Below are 15,246 nucleotides of genomic sequence, written 5' to 3'. Positions count from 1 at the left end.
ACATGCCTCCATGCACCCCAGCTGGCCCCGTACGACCGTACCTGCGCGCAAACAAACAAACGCAGTAGAGACAAAGAGAAAAACATTGTATTTCCGTTATTTCAGTTTGCATTTTTTATTATTCGGCTATAAAAAAGAGCCAACGAAATCTGTAAAGGGATCTTTTTTTGGACAGAGATATTGAATAGAAAAAATAAAAAATATTCAGAGAGAATTGAAAAGGGGATTTCGAGTTTTTCCTTTCACTTTCGTTTTTGTTTTTTTCAGTTCTCTGTTCTTCGTTTTGTTCATGATTCGAAAAATAACAAAATAAAGTTAAAAGGCGAAGGAATTACCTCGCGATCGAGTCCTCTTCGTCACAGTCGGGGCTGGAGCAAAGGTTTAGAGATCCCATTTTGATAGATTTTTCAGGGAGCGGCGCAGAGAGTTTATTTTTATATTTTTTTTCCTTTAGGTTTTCTTTTTGATTGGGAGCATATTTGATGGCTTAGGGTTCTGTGTTTTAAACCGTGAAGGAAACGGCGTCGTTTGGAGCCAAGGCCATGGCTTCAAAACGGTGTCGTTTACAGGCATAGATCCACGCGGTGACCCGACCCGGGAAGGATCCGTGCAATTTTGTTCAAAGGTCTATTTATGCAACAGGTCCTCCTTTGTTTTGCATTTTCAATCCGATTTCTTTCAATTTTTTTAATTTATACCATATCTTTTATTCTATTTTCATTTTAGTCCAAAATCAAACGGTGGCGTTTTTGTTATTTGAATTTGAATTCTGGAACTTATGCGTTTAATTGTTGTGTTGGTCCTCATGATTTCGATTGATTGTAAATTTAGTCTTCTAAGTACTGGATCTTCGATTTAATTATTGTTTTTTTAATTTTATTTTTTTATTATTTATTAATCATAATGTTTTGTTTAATTTTATAAATATTAATGTTTTGTTGATTTATAATAAATTTTAAATATTAGGATTAACATTGTTTTCAAACATTTTTTTATATTATTATAATTTTAAGATACAACATATTGTTATTTAAAATTATTATTAACATATTTTTAGTTTATCAACATTGTTTTAAAACTTATTTTTATTTTTATTTTTTCAAATTCTATATTACTATATGTTTCATCATCTTTTAATATATATAGATATTTTATAATGATTTGATATACTTTGTACATATGTTAATGATTTATTTTGTGTTATAATTTAAATTCTTTAATATAATATTTTTAAATGCCATTAAATATATTATTAAATTGTTCTTTCTTTAAAAAATATATATTATTGTTCTGATGTTTGATATTATTATGATTATAAATTTCAAGTATTTTTATATCTATATATGTATTTTAAGTCAATTTTATTTATATATAATTTACTTCTTTCAAAACCTATTTAGGTGATTACTTTTTTTTTAAATCATATATGTATTAGGACTTTTACATGGTTATTTTATATGTGTTATTTAAGGTAAATTAATAAATGTATTACTTGTTTCAAATTTATTTTACATATTATTATTCCATATTGTTATTTTTTGTATCAAGTCCATTTTAAGTTTATGTGTAAATATTTTAGCTTAAAAATGTGGTTATTAATAAATGTTGTTGTATTTAATTCATTTGATATTTGACAATTAGGATTGATATTTGCATAATATGATAAAAAATTGTTGTAGCCATTTTTGTTTGAATTCATCATTTGTTTATTATTCCTCAATATGTATTTAGATTGTGAATTGTGTCTTTTACATTATGCATCACTATTTAATCATGTTACATTTGTAAAACTTGTGTTTTATTAAAGCACTACCATCATTCTATTTCATAATTTTCAAAAAAGTCTGGTTCTCATAGTTCTCGAGATAATTGTGCCCTAACTTACTGGGCTTCAATTCTTCTCGATGAATTTAAATAGCCAAATGCTTATTTTGTTAAAACCGTATAATTTCAAAATAAAACTTTGTAGATTTCAAGAAGTCGGATCCTAACTTACTGGATATGACATTTAGTTATCTCGATTTTAAAATAAAGGCAATGTTTGATGTTTTGGAATTTCGAGAAATTGAACCCTAACTTACTGGATTCTAATTTCTCGTTTGACTTAAATGACCAAATAACCTTCTCAAAATCCATGAATTTTAAAATTTAAAAATTAAAAAGACATACTTAATTTTGACGATTGAATTGTTGCACCCTAACTCACTGAGTGTGGCAATTTATTTCGTCGAAATAAGCGCGTCTTATTATTCAATTTGTATTATTCAAACTTAAACTTCAAAGGATCGTATTTTAAAATCTTTTCAAAATTTCGACCCTAAGACATTAAACAATCAATTTGGTACCAATTTTGGGCGTTACGAGGGTGTTAATCCTCCCTCGTGCGTAACCGACTCCCGAACTTGTTTTCTCAAATTTCGCAGACCAAAATCATTTTTAATGGTGAACCGATCACACCTCGATAAAAGATCGGTGGTGACTCCCACTCCATTTTCAAAGTCGAACCCCGTTTTTCAAATTTAAAAAAGGTTTCGACAAATAGTGTTTTTTTTCTTGTATAAGTATGTTTTTAACATTATGTTAAATATATTTTATTTTTTAAAAATTATATAAGAAAAATATATCAAAATAAATAGTTAATGCTTTAAAAAATAAAATATATTCAACGAAAAATATATTTTATCATATAATTATAAATTTAGAATTTACTCTATATAAAAAGTTAATAATTAAAAACATGAATTAAGGCTAATTATTTAGTACATAAGTGAGATTGAGATTTTGACACATGTCCTTAAGTTGTATTAAAAAAAATTAAAAATATAAAATTTGTTGTCGAAACCATTTTTTTGAAAAACAAAAAAAAACTTTAGTTGTCGACTTGAAAATGAAAATTGTAGTCGCCACCGATCTTTTATTGAGGTGTGATCGGATCACCTTGAAAATAATTTTAGGTCTGCGAATTTTGAGAAAACAGGTTCGGGAGTCGGTTACGCACGAGGAAGGGTTAGCACCCTCGTGACGCCCAAAATTGGTACCGAATTGATTGCTTAATGTCTTAATGTCGAAATTTTGAAAAGATTTTAAAATACAATCCTTTAAAAAGAAAATACGAATAAAATAAATTGGATGATAAGACTCACTTATTTCGAGGAGATAAATTGCCACACTCAGTAAGTTAGAGTGTGTCAGTTCAATCTTCGAAATTAGGTTTGTCCTTTTTTAAATTTTAAAAAAAATTCATGTATTTTGAGAAGGATATCTGATTATTTGGGTCAAATGAGAAAATCAAAACCCAGTAAGTTAGGGCTCAATTTCGCAAAATTCTCAAATATCGAATATTGCCTTTATTTTCATTTATTATAAAAATCCTCGTCTCGAGAAAACAACATGTCATATCCAATACGTTAGGACACAACGTGTCGAAATCCTGAGAATGAGCTTTTTATTTATGTGTTAATTAAAAGGGATATTCTCGATTATTTAGATTCGACGAGAAAAATTGGAACCCAATACGTTAGGGCTCAATTCTTTCGAAGACTCCAAATACTGAACTTTGCGTTATCTTGAAAGACTTTGAATAAATTGGTTTTGATACTTAAACGATATTTGATGTAACCTTTTAAACGAATAAAGTGAGATGAATTGATAATGGATGATGCGAAATAATAATTCGTAAGTTAAAATGTATGCTAATGAGCGATAAAGAATCAATAAATACAAATAAGCAACATAAAATATGTAACAATAAAAACATATATCACACACTATGTAAATTCTAGCACTAACAATTGAGAACTAATGAATTTAAAAACAATTTAAAAAGAACAAGCAAATTAACGCAAACAAATACACGAGTCCTAAAATAATTGAAAAGACGATTAGCACGAGAGAAAGGAAATTATAATCGAGAAGTTATAAAAATAATAATATACACATACATGAGCATTTGAAATAAATCAAAAATAGAGTTAAATAAAAAATATACTACATAAAATAATAGTGTCTAAATAAATTTTAAAGTAAATATTATATAAAAAGTAAATTAAAATACATCAATTTTAAGTAAATAATACATGTGAAATGAAGATTTTAATAACAATGTGAATGATAATATATACATAATAATATATATAAAAAGGGTTAAAATAAATGCAATACATAAAGTAGGTTTTTTAGAAAATAATTATATATATATATAGGAATAAGTAAAATATATAATAATATTAAATCGGCAAGATATTATATGTACATGTATGTGTGAAAATAGTTTAATATAACCTGAATATATATGTATATATATATAGATAAAACATTGTATAAGAATATTATTGTATAGTGAATTTTAAAAATGTGTTATAACATAAAACCATTAGAAAATGTATAAAATATACTGGACTAATATATAAGAAAAAAAAGTTTAAACATTCAAATAATATTAGATTTTAAATTAAAATATCATAATAATAAATAATTAAGTAAATAAATAAACAGGCGAATTTGAATTAACTAATAAAGATCGAATTGAATTCGAAAAAAAATTAAAGAAAAAAACAGAAATAAAACAAAGTCGAGGGCCAAAATACGACGCACGGATAACATGAGGGCCAAATGGGAAATATTCCCTTCCCTCAAAACGCGGCGCCTTGTCACGGACCAAATTAGAACACATTTCCAATACGGGAGGACCAGACGGATAAATAACCCATTTGACCAATAAAGCGCGGATCCCCCATGAAGCGGGTCGGGTCGCGCGCGGGCTGCTAGGCAATGGTCAATACGGCACCGTTTTGGAACCACTGGTCAGACTCGAAACGGTGCCGTTTCAGCTTGGATCTAAATGAATACGATATCAAACATGCAGTACAAATTACAAACAATTAAAGAAATTAAAACGCGGTTTTAGTAACACACAATGACCTATTTAGCAAATAGACCAATTAGCCTAGTATGCGCGGATCCTACCCCGAATCGGGTCACCGCCTGGATTTGGTCATCAAACGACGCCATTTTGAAGCTATTATGTTAGCATCAAACAGCGACGTTTTAGTCCCATGTTTAAAACCAAAATAAACCTAAAAATCTAACACTTCCACTTAAAAAAAACTAAACCTAAACTCCTCCCCTGCGCCGCTCGACAGATCGTCGTCTTCAAGGGCCCTCAAACCTCGCCCAAACCTGATGGATACGGAGAGAGCGAAGGTCCGGCCACAAGGTAAGTCTTTCTTTCTTTTACTACTTTTTTCTTAACAAACAATCAGCAGGTGCAAAACGAAAGAAAAAAAACAATCTGCAAATGAAAAGAAAAAAAACCCAGAAATCACCTTTTGGTGTTTTTTGATTTTTTTTGTATTCTGATTGCATGAGCAAGTTACAGTACACTCTTGGTCTTTTATAGTCTCTATTTACAAAAAAATGAAAAATAAAAATGAAAACAAATCGCCCCCGTTCTGTCATTTTTGTTTTTTTTTCTCTCTACTCCTTTTGTGTGCTGTTGGTGTCTGCTTTGTTGCTCGTTTGTTCGTCTCTTGCAGGTACGGCGTGCAGGGTCGGGGACTTGGCACGTACGGATGTGTGCGGGTGTGCGCGTACGGAGGTTCGCGTGAGTGGTGCTACGTGCGTGCGTGAGGCTGAGGGAAAGCAGCGACTGAAGACCCCAGAAACCCTAGGGTTTCTGTTTGTTTCAGTTTTGGGCTAAGGGTATTTGGGCCAGGGTAATGTATTTTGGGTTTGGTTAAAAACAATTTGGGCTATTTTGGGCCTGCTATTGTAATAAAAAACTGAACATTTTATTTATTTTATATATATTTTATATTTTGTTTTTAATACTTGGGCTCGGGCCGGGCAAAATTTGGGTATTACATTTGTAACAGATGATTTGAACCCCACTTGAGAAGTTAAAAGTTCATTTCACACCTGGATTTGTAGGGTCTTATGTAGCAAAAGGTTTTGACGTACTAAATTGAAATGTTCTATAATTCGGTGGGTTCCTTTTGAAAATAATAACAAGTAACGGGTTGGTTGAGGAAAAGTTGGATTTCAATCATAGTTCAGTTGGTTATAAACTAGAAATAAGTTAGTGGGAGACAAAATGATTAGGAAGTGATACACTTGGTTGTTGAAATGGAGATCAGTGAAGGAAGCAAGTGTAACAGCCCGTTTTTCAGTGGTTTTGGGACCACGAATCTGATGAGTAAGTCCGTAAATATTATTATTTAATATTTATGAATCAAATATAGAATTGTGTTGAAATTTGATTTAATGTTTTTTGTTAATTGAATGAAGAAATAGGTTCAAGTGGAATATCCCTAAATTCAAGTGGTTTAAAGAAAATGAGGTTTTAGGACCTCATTTCTATAAATCGAGCCTTACATATTTACGGAGTGTTATTAAGGTCATATTAAATTTTAGTTAAGAAATTTTATTGTTTAGATAGTTAATTAATTAAAAAGAATTAAATCGCAAAAGCTGCAAAAGTTAGCTTCTAGTAAATATATACATTAAATGATTATGGAAAAGTAAATAGGTGGATTCAAATGATAAATACACCATTTTGAATTTAAGTGAACGATTTTGATGATAGGAAGCATGAAATTTAATTAAGTTTATAAAGGGTAAAAATGTAAATTGATTAATTAATAAGAAATTAAACAAAACAAAGGTTAAAATAATCATCATCTTTCTCATTTGCACAACACAAAAACCGAAACACCATGGTAGGCATTAGGAAGCTTTAGGACATTGTAAAATTCACATGCATGGTATGTTTCTTTCACTGTTTTTTTTTGTTGATTTTTATATTTTTAGGCTCATATTAGCTTAATCTAGTTAATCTAGGGGTAAATTTGTTAAATTGTTAAATGTTTAGAATTTTTCCATAGATGAAATTGTGATGTTCTTGAAATTTAAGATAGATTATTAAGCTTGGCTATTAAATATAAGTATTTTGTTAAGTGATTTTTGATAATTTTAATGTTTAAGGAATTATTTGTTGAAAGTAAAATTCAATGTAAATATTGTGAAATTATGATAAAAATGGCCTAATTATGAACCCTATGAAAATTGGCTAGCATGAATTTTAATCAAAAGTGGCTAAATTGCAAGTTTCAGGTTTAGGGATTAAATTGCATAAAAGGTAAAATATTGGGGATAATTTTTTAAATTTACCATTGATAAGGGTTATAATTTGAATTAGTTATTTTAAGCTATTTGAATGGTTTAATTGAATGAAAGTTATTATTTAGATAAATAAATAAACCAAATAGATCTAAACCGAGGAAAGTTAAAGTGTCGGATTAGTCAATGGTTTCGTTTTTACAACTGAATTTGTCGAGGTAAATTTGTATAAGGATTAAATTATTATGAAATATTTTTTTATGTAAGATTAATAAATACTTATGTTACAAAGAGATTAGATTAGTAATTGTATAATAATTTGATAATATGGATCAAAATAGGATGTTAATCAATTTGGATGATATAATGTTTTGGATAAGATATTTAAAAAGGTATTATGATGAAGGAAATGTAAGTTTGAAAAGGGTATAATGGAATGCAAATTAAGGCTTTGGATATATAAAAATGCCTCATTTGAATTTCAAGAATTCTTAGAATACAAATGGCATGTCGTTAGGGATTATATGGTTTCGGGTGTTAGTCTTAGATGACCTACCGATGGCTGAGGTCCTACATTTGTTGTGGATTCTCCATTGCTCGTGTGAGCAGCATCATGTAGCTATCATCCTGACCCATAGCTCGTGTGAACAGACCCACTTCACAGCTCGTGTGAGCATTATTGAAAATGTTACAGTTACATGAAAAGGCACATTGTGTGAGCGTTCCCGAGTATCTGATGCTATTCTATTGGTTCAATGGGCAATTAAAGTTTAAAACGAAAAGGTATGTATATGGAATGAGTTATGTCATTGAGCTTATGAAATGGAAATTTTTATATGTATAAATGGATTGAAAAGGTAACTATTTGATTATGTGTTGGATGGTTTACATAATGAAATCCATTTCATGTTATGTTCCATTATCATGTATAGATGTGTTCTTAATTATATCTACTAATCTTGTGAGCTGTTGTGGATAGGAAGGAAAAGTATTCTTATGATCTCATGAGCTATGAATGCATGACTTATTCATTTTATGTTCAGTAAGTTTAAGTTTCCTTTATACGAGCTTATTGAGCACTAGTTGCTTATGTAATTACTTTGTATGTTTTGCAAATCATCAGAAGCTCGACCTGTTGGAATCACGTTGGAGCATGATCACACTATCAAATCATCATTTCGGTAGACTTTGGTTATTATATTTATGGTTATAAATGGCATGTAATAGGTGTATTGTGTTATTTTGCCAATGTGATATGATTTGAGAGTTCTTGTTCATATGTTTTGATTTTGACTTGTTAATGTATATGGAACTGTGTGATTTGGTCATTTGTGAATGTCTTTTGAAGTAGGTGTGTAACACCCCAAACCCGTATCTGTCAACGGAGTAGGGTTACGAAATATTACCAACCAATAAAAGCATTTAATAACCAATTCATAAGTAATCATAAGCATATTCTAATTCAATCATTAAAATGCGAATTGTCCCTAAATTCTAAATTTAAAGTTCCCTTGAAAACATTTTGAGACTAATAGAGATCATTTGAAAAGTTATAGAAGAATTTGCAATTTTTTTTACTACAGGGTTCACACGGGCGTGTGGGCATTTGAAGTAAGGACACATGACCATGTCCCAACCCGTGTCCATGCCCGTGTAACTCACTAGCTTGGATCACATGGCCAAGCCATACGTCTATGTGCCAGGCCGTGTGCCCTTCGAAATGGCCTCATAGGCCTGTGTGCTAGTCATGTGTCTCACATGGCCAAGTCACACGCCCGTGTGTCTGGCCGTGTGAACTAAAATGTGCTCTAATCCACAAGTTTACAATTTCCTATTTGCTTGGGCATTAAGCAACTTAAAAACCAATCGTTTAACCTATTCAAATAATAATCAAACACACTTAAAACACGCCAAAACAATTGTCCTAGGTGCCTAACCAATGTACCCTCATTGGTACCACATTTATATATCATTAAAACATATCAACAATGCATCATCCAAATCAAATTTTAAAGTATGCCAAAATCACTCAATTTAGCCTAACATAAAGCTACTTAAGACACCAAGCTTTATCAAGCCTTTGGTCAAAACGCATACTAACATTTAGCTTCAACCATAAACATATACTTATAACTCAATTTACACCACATTCACAAAGCAACTAACAACCAAAGACATCCTAGGTGCATGCCATTACAAAATTAAACATCACCACACTTGAGATCGGGATTTTTGTTGTTGGATGCTGAGTCGGCAATCAAAAGAGAGTACCTAACCTGCGCATGGAAAACAAAATCGCATGTTGAGTAAAACTTAGTGATATTTCTATAATCCAAACATTTTAATACATAATACGATACATGAATGCTCAAATTGAATTATATCATCATACTACTATTTAAAAATACAATTACAAGATATCACCATTTCAATTTCAAGCATTTCATCATCTTATTTCATGCTATACTCAATTTTCACAAGTATTCACCTTTAGTTGGTTTGAACATATATCTCAATTCACATCACTTGCTATATAAATAGCTTTGCATAGATCAACCAACATTTACTTATACTATGGCACAAACCAATTCATATTAAGTAACTTCACTTATTCGAATAACCACAAGTATATCTAAAGCATTTGAATTTATTTCACAACTTTAATAATCTAACTCAAGAATATATCAGATCTTCTAATGAATAAATGTATATACATAAGTACACATAACCTTCTTTAGCAATATCTATACCCATCCTCTTTAGATAATTTATAAAACCTTATTGTATAACCCAGTTGATACACGACACTCGGTGCCTAGCTGATAATCCGCGAAAGAATTTGCACCCAGAACTAGTTGGATAAACCGACAAATAATTAGTGAGCCCATATCTAGTCGGATAAACCAACAGTATTTGCGCCCAGTGCTAGTCAGATAAACCGACGAACGTGTGCCCAGCACTAGTCAAATAAACTGACGACAGTTGCGCCCAGCGCTAGTCAGATAAACCGACGAATAATTAGTGAGCCCAACTCTAGTTGGATAAACTAACGATATTTGCACCCAGCGCTAGTCGAACAAATCTATGATGTCAATTATTCATTTGCAAGTCCATAATAATTTTTTTTTTACTTTTCATAACTCAATATCAAATTTCATAATTTAATAACACTTCCACTCCAATTACCTACTAATCATACATTAATTTATTCCATAATATCACATTCCATAAACCTCCATTCAATTGAATTAACTTATACCTCCATAAACTTCCATTCAATTTAATTAACAATTACATTAGGGATATATATTAAGGCGTAAAGTAGTAACTAGATTAATTAAAACAATTTAAAAAGTTCGAGTTTGGGGACTGCGAAATTACCTAAAACCGCAGATGATTATTCTGCAACCTTCTTTTTTCCCCGATTTACAATCGATCTACTCATTTCACGATCAAAGCATAATAAATCAATTTATTAACTAATTCAAATACCTTATCAAGTTCAAATTCAAACCATTCTACTATTTAATTACATTTTTTTACTTATTTGCACTCAACATTTACTCTCGATACAATTAAATCCCCAATTAGAAATCATATTATTTAATTAAAAGCAAGAAAGCCCCATTTCAACCAATTATTCCACAAGGTTCAAAACAACTCATACTTTCAATTAATTCACAATTTAATCTTTGAATTTACCATTTCCATAATTAACCAAATATACATATAATTTATTAACAAACCCTAAATTCTTGAATTTTATAACTTAACACCATGCTAATTTAATTTATAGCATTAAACTCCTTGCAAGCTAATACTAAAAAAACTCATGGTACAAAATATTTTAATTACTCACTAAACTTAGTAATTCAACTCAAATTTCCAGCACAAAGAACAATCCACCAAAATAGTCCCTAGACTTCACAAAATTAACAATTTAACCTCTAATTCTATCAAAACAACTTCAAAATTAATGTTTTTCAAAAATGGCAACTTCCACAAAAATCATAATTTCCCTAAATTTCCGCATAGGTAATCTACTACATAATTTTAAGGTTCCAAAAAATTAAAATTTAATTGAAAATAATCAAATCATCCCAACAAAATTAAGCTTCAAAAATGGCACATAAAGGCCGAATGGTGCTAACCTTTCTTCTCCCCAAATCGACATGCAAGAGGTGAAGCTTTAATTTTTGTTTCTTTTTTTCTTCTTCTTTCCCCCACTACTCTATTTGTTTCTTTTATTTTATTCCTATTTTCATATCATTTTCATTTTTATTATAACTTAGCATATATTACATATATATATAATTCTCTCATAATTATCCACTAACTAAAACTCATCAAATTAATGGACTATTTATTTAAATAGTCCCTTATTCTAATCCCACTTTGAAATTTAATACTAATTTATCACCCACTTAAGTTAATCGTTGTACTTAATTAAACACTAATAATTAAAATTATCAAACTATCATTCTACTCGTTCCTAAAATGACTCTGTAAATATTAATCTCAATTTCATATACCATTCAATTCAATACATTTAGCTACTTATTTACACTTTTACTCATTTGCCCCAAAACATTTACATCCTATACAATTTAATCCATCATATCAACCAAGTTAATTCCACAATTAACATATAACCCACTATTGTCGAATACTTAACCCTTAATATACAACCTATATATATCTTTAATTTATAATAAAATCATTCTCATTTATAATTTATCAATTAAATCCCTAATTTTTAAATGTAGTAAAATTTTACTCTATAAAATAACACAAATTCAACATCAAGCACCCAAACAAAACTCTTTCAAATAAAAAACTTAAAAATATCTCAATGACATATTTTTTATACATTGATAATTTCACATAAATAAACAATTTAACCCCCATATTTTCAAAATTTTCCATAATAATCCTCAATGTACAAATTCATGAATTGACTTTACAAATCATCTCACTCCACTTCCAACTTTAAAAATCTACTCCAATAACATTAAGAACTTATATTTTTCTACCATAACAACTTGTTCCAACATCAACAATTGTAAAAATTTCAACATGGGTTATCTAACGCATGATCTCAAGATTCCAAAAACACAAAATTCATGAAATAAGAACAAAAAATTACTAACCAATTGTCCTCAATGCATGTACATATGTGAATCATGAATGTAAGAACATATAGATGTACATAATAAGATGCAATAAAAGGAGAAAAATTTCCCGAGCTTGGAACTGAATGGTGGTACTTTAATTGCGGTGGGTTGTCTTTCGTGCACTCATCTTATAACGCATCGGCCTTTTAAATAAATTGAGTCATACATCCACCTCTTCATTATCAAATCTGGTGAGTTCATCAATAACCCGATCAATCTCGCGATCCTATTCAGTTATCGGTTCAGTAGAAGGAGGGGGAACATCCGCAGTTCTGTCCACTGGTGGTACAACTGAGGGATTTGCTTCCTTTTCGTCCTCACGTTCAATCTCAATGCTGACAGGCCTTATTTTCTCTGGTTCTTGCTCCGGTGCTTTGGGTGAATTCTCTTTATTGGCAGGATTCGTCTCAACTGGCTCTCCATCATCAACCCCTTCCCCTCCTGCATTTTATTAAATAAATGAAATGAAATAACTAAGAGAAATTTAAATCGAGAAAATGAAATAAAAATAGAAATAATTTTCAAGATGTTGAAGTTAAAGATCTCGAAGATCAATGGTTTGTTTGTCTCACTCTACATTAGCACCCTAGCAGTGATTCAAGCGTTTTCCATTAACTTTAAATGGGTCCCCCATTTTCATGTCTTTAACATCAACAACTCTATACGGATATACATGAGCTACCAAGCATTGTTCATCAAAATCAAAAGTCTATTTTTCTCCAGCAAAGTGCACAAGGGTCTCTACTCAAATGAATTTTTATCGCTATCAGAATTGTTGTGGTAAAATCTCGTGAGCTCTTCCACTTCTGTTTCTATCAATCCAGTGCCACAACATTCTTCATTCTCATTAGCACATTTCAAGGCATTAAATACATTGAACGTGATCTAGTGATCATTCATCCTCATGGCTATTTCACCTTTCTGCATATCAATTAAAGTTCTGCCTGTAGCAAGAAAATGTCTTCCAAGAATAATTGGCACATCCCTATCAGCTTCAAATTCTAAAATAAGAAAATCCATAGGAAAAATAAATTTATGTAATCTTACCAGTATGTATTCAATTTTACCTTTCGGATGGGCGTAGGATCAATTAACTAGTTGCAACGTAACGTACTAGTTGCAACGTAACGTAGTAGGTCTTGCTTTCCCAATTCCTAGGTTCTTGAAAATAGACATAGGCATTAGATTGATACTTGCTTCTAAATCACATAATGCCTTATCATTATAACAATTTCCAATTGAACATGGGATAGTGAAACTCTCTGGATCCTTCAACATTGGAGGTAGTTTATTTACCAACATTGATATGCACCCTTCAGTGATAGCAATAGTTTCAAATTCTCACCATTTATACTTCTTTGATAGTATATCCTTCATAAATTTCACGTAATTGGGCATTTGCTCTAAAGCTTCTACTAGCAGTATATTGATATGGATTTTTTTCAAAACCTCCAAAATTTTTTTGAACTGAACATCCTGCTTAGAATTATGAAATTGCTGAGGAAAAGGTAGAGGTGGTCGTCCTTCAGGTTACTGGTATTGTTTTGTTGTGGCATTTTTTATGACAACATGATCTGGGTCTGCCACAGCATTTTGTTGTTTACCCTTTTCAGGTACAGTGTGCTTTTTAGATGGCTCTGGAATATTTACATGGTTGGGTCTTACATCTTCCTCTCCCGCAGTATCTTGAACAACATCATTCAGCTGAGTTTCACTTCTAAGAGTGATAGTCTTGCACTGCTCCTTCCCTTAGTTTCTTGAATTTTCAATATCACTTGGCAATACTCCTTGTGGCCTTGAATTCAAAGCATTTGCTATCTACCCCACTTGATTCTCAAGTGGTCATAGGAACGTAGCTTGACTCTCTATTACGACATCATTCTTGGCCATAAATTCTTTCAACAAGTCTTCAATAGATGGTGATGATGATGATGACTGACCTTGTTGGACATTTGCCTCAGCATAGGGTGATTATAACTAGGTGGTGTACTGATGGCATTTTGTCTTGCACAATTGTTAAAATTCCCCATACCATGATTATTCCAACCAATGTTTGGATGTTGCTTCCACCCTAGATTATAAGTGTTGGAATAGGGAATATTATTCCAATTGAAATTACCCATGTAACACACGGATGTTAGATTTGATGGGCATTCATCAAACACATAGTCTTCACTGCAATAAACACACGATTCCTGAACTGTAGTTGGTCTCTTCATTGTTTTGATCATATTAGTTAAAGATGATAGCTGGATAGTTAATAAAGTGATTGCATCAAGTCCCATGGTACCAGCAGCTTTCTTACTCGTCCAAACTCTCATGGTAGAATATTGATAATCATTGTTGGAAATCTTTTCCAAAATCTCATATGCTTCATTATAAGATTTTTCCAACAAATTACCATTTGCGGAGGCATCAACTACCATCCACGTATACACATTCATTCCATTATAAAATATCTCCATTTGAGTCTAGTGTTGGAATCCATGCATCGGGCACTTTTGAATTAAATCCTTAAATCGATCCCAAGCTTCATATATCGTTTCATCCTCTGATTGTTGAAAAGATGTGATGTCATTTCTAAGCTTGACATTCACGTTCAGTGAATTATAACATAGCAAAAAACCTCTAGCAAAGATCATTTCATGATGTCACTGTCCCCAACGGCAAGCATTCTGTCATGCTCTTGCACGATCTCTTAAAGAATATGGAAATAGTTTAAGTTGTAGAGCGTCTTTAGGAATACCCTGTTGTTTAAACAAGTCACAAACCTCTAGAAAAGGTCTTAAATGCAGTATTGGATCTTCAGTAGGTATTCCACTAAACTGCTTTACTGTTTGCACCATCTAAAACATTACTGGTTTCAACTCAAATTACTGAGCTTGTATTTGTGGCTTGACTATCCCTGAATTCAAATCATCCAAAATTGGAAGAACATGCTCTCGGATTGGTGTGT

The 15,246-nt window shown here is 31.2% G+C and overlaps 1 non-coding gene across 1 annotated transcript; it reads left to right on the top strand.

The window, feature by feature from the left end:
• Positions 1–14,771: 14,771 nt before the first annotated feature.
• Positions 14,772–14,878, top strand: LOC121215830 (small nucleolar RNA R71). The gene has a single exon (XR_005911801.1). It is a non-coding gene; the product is annotated as a small nucleolar RNA R71 (small nucleolar RNA).
• The last annotated feature ends 368 nt before the right edge of the window (positions 14,879–15,246 follow it).

Source organism: Gossypium hirsutum, chromosome D03 (genome assembly GCF_007990345.1).
Source record: "Gossypium hirsutum isolate 1008001.06 chromosome D03, Gossypium_hirsutum_v2.1, whole genome shotgun sequence".
NCBI lineage: Eukaryota > Viridiplantae > Streptophyta > Magnoliopsida > Malvales > Malvaceae > Gossypium > Gossypium hirsutum.
This window is presented reverse-complemented; position numbering and strand designations above follow the sequence as displayed.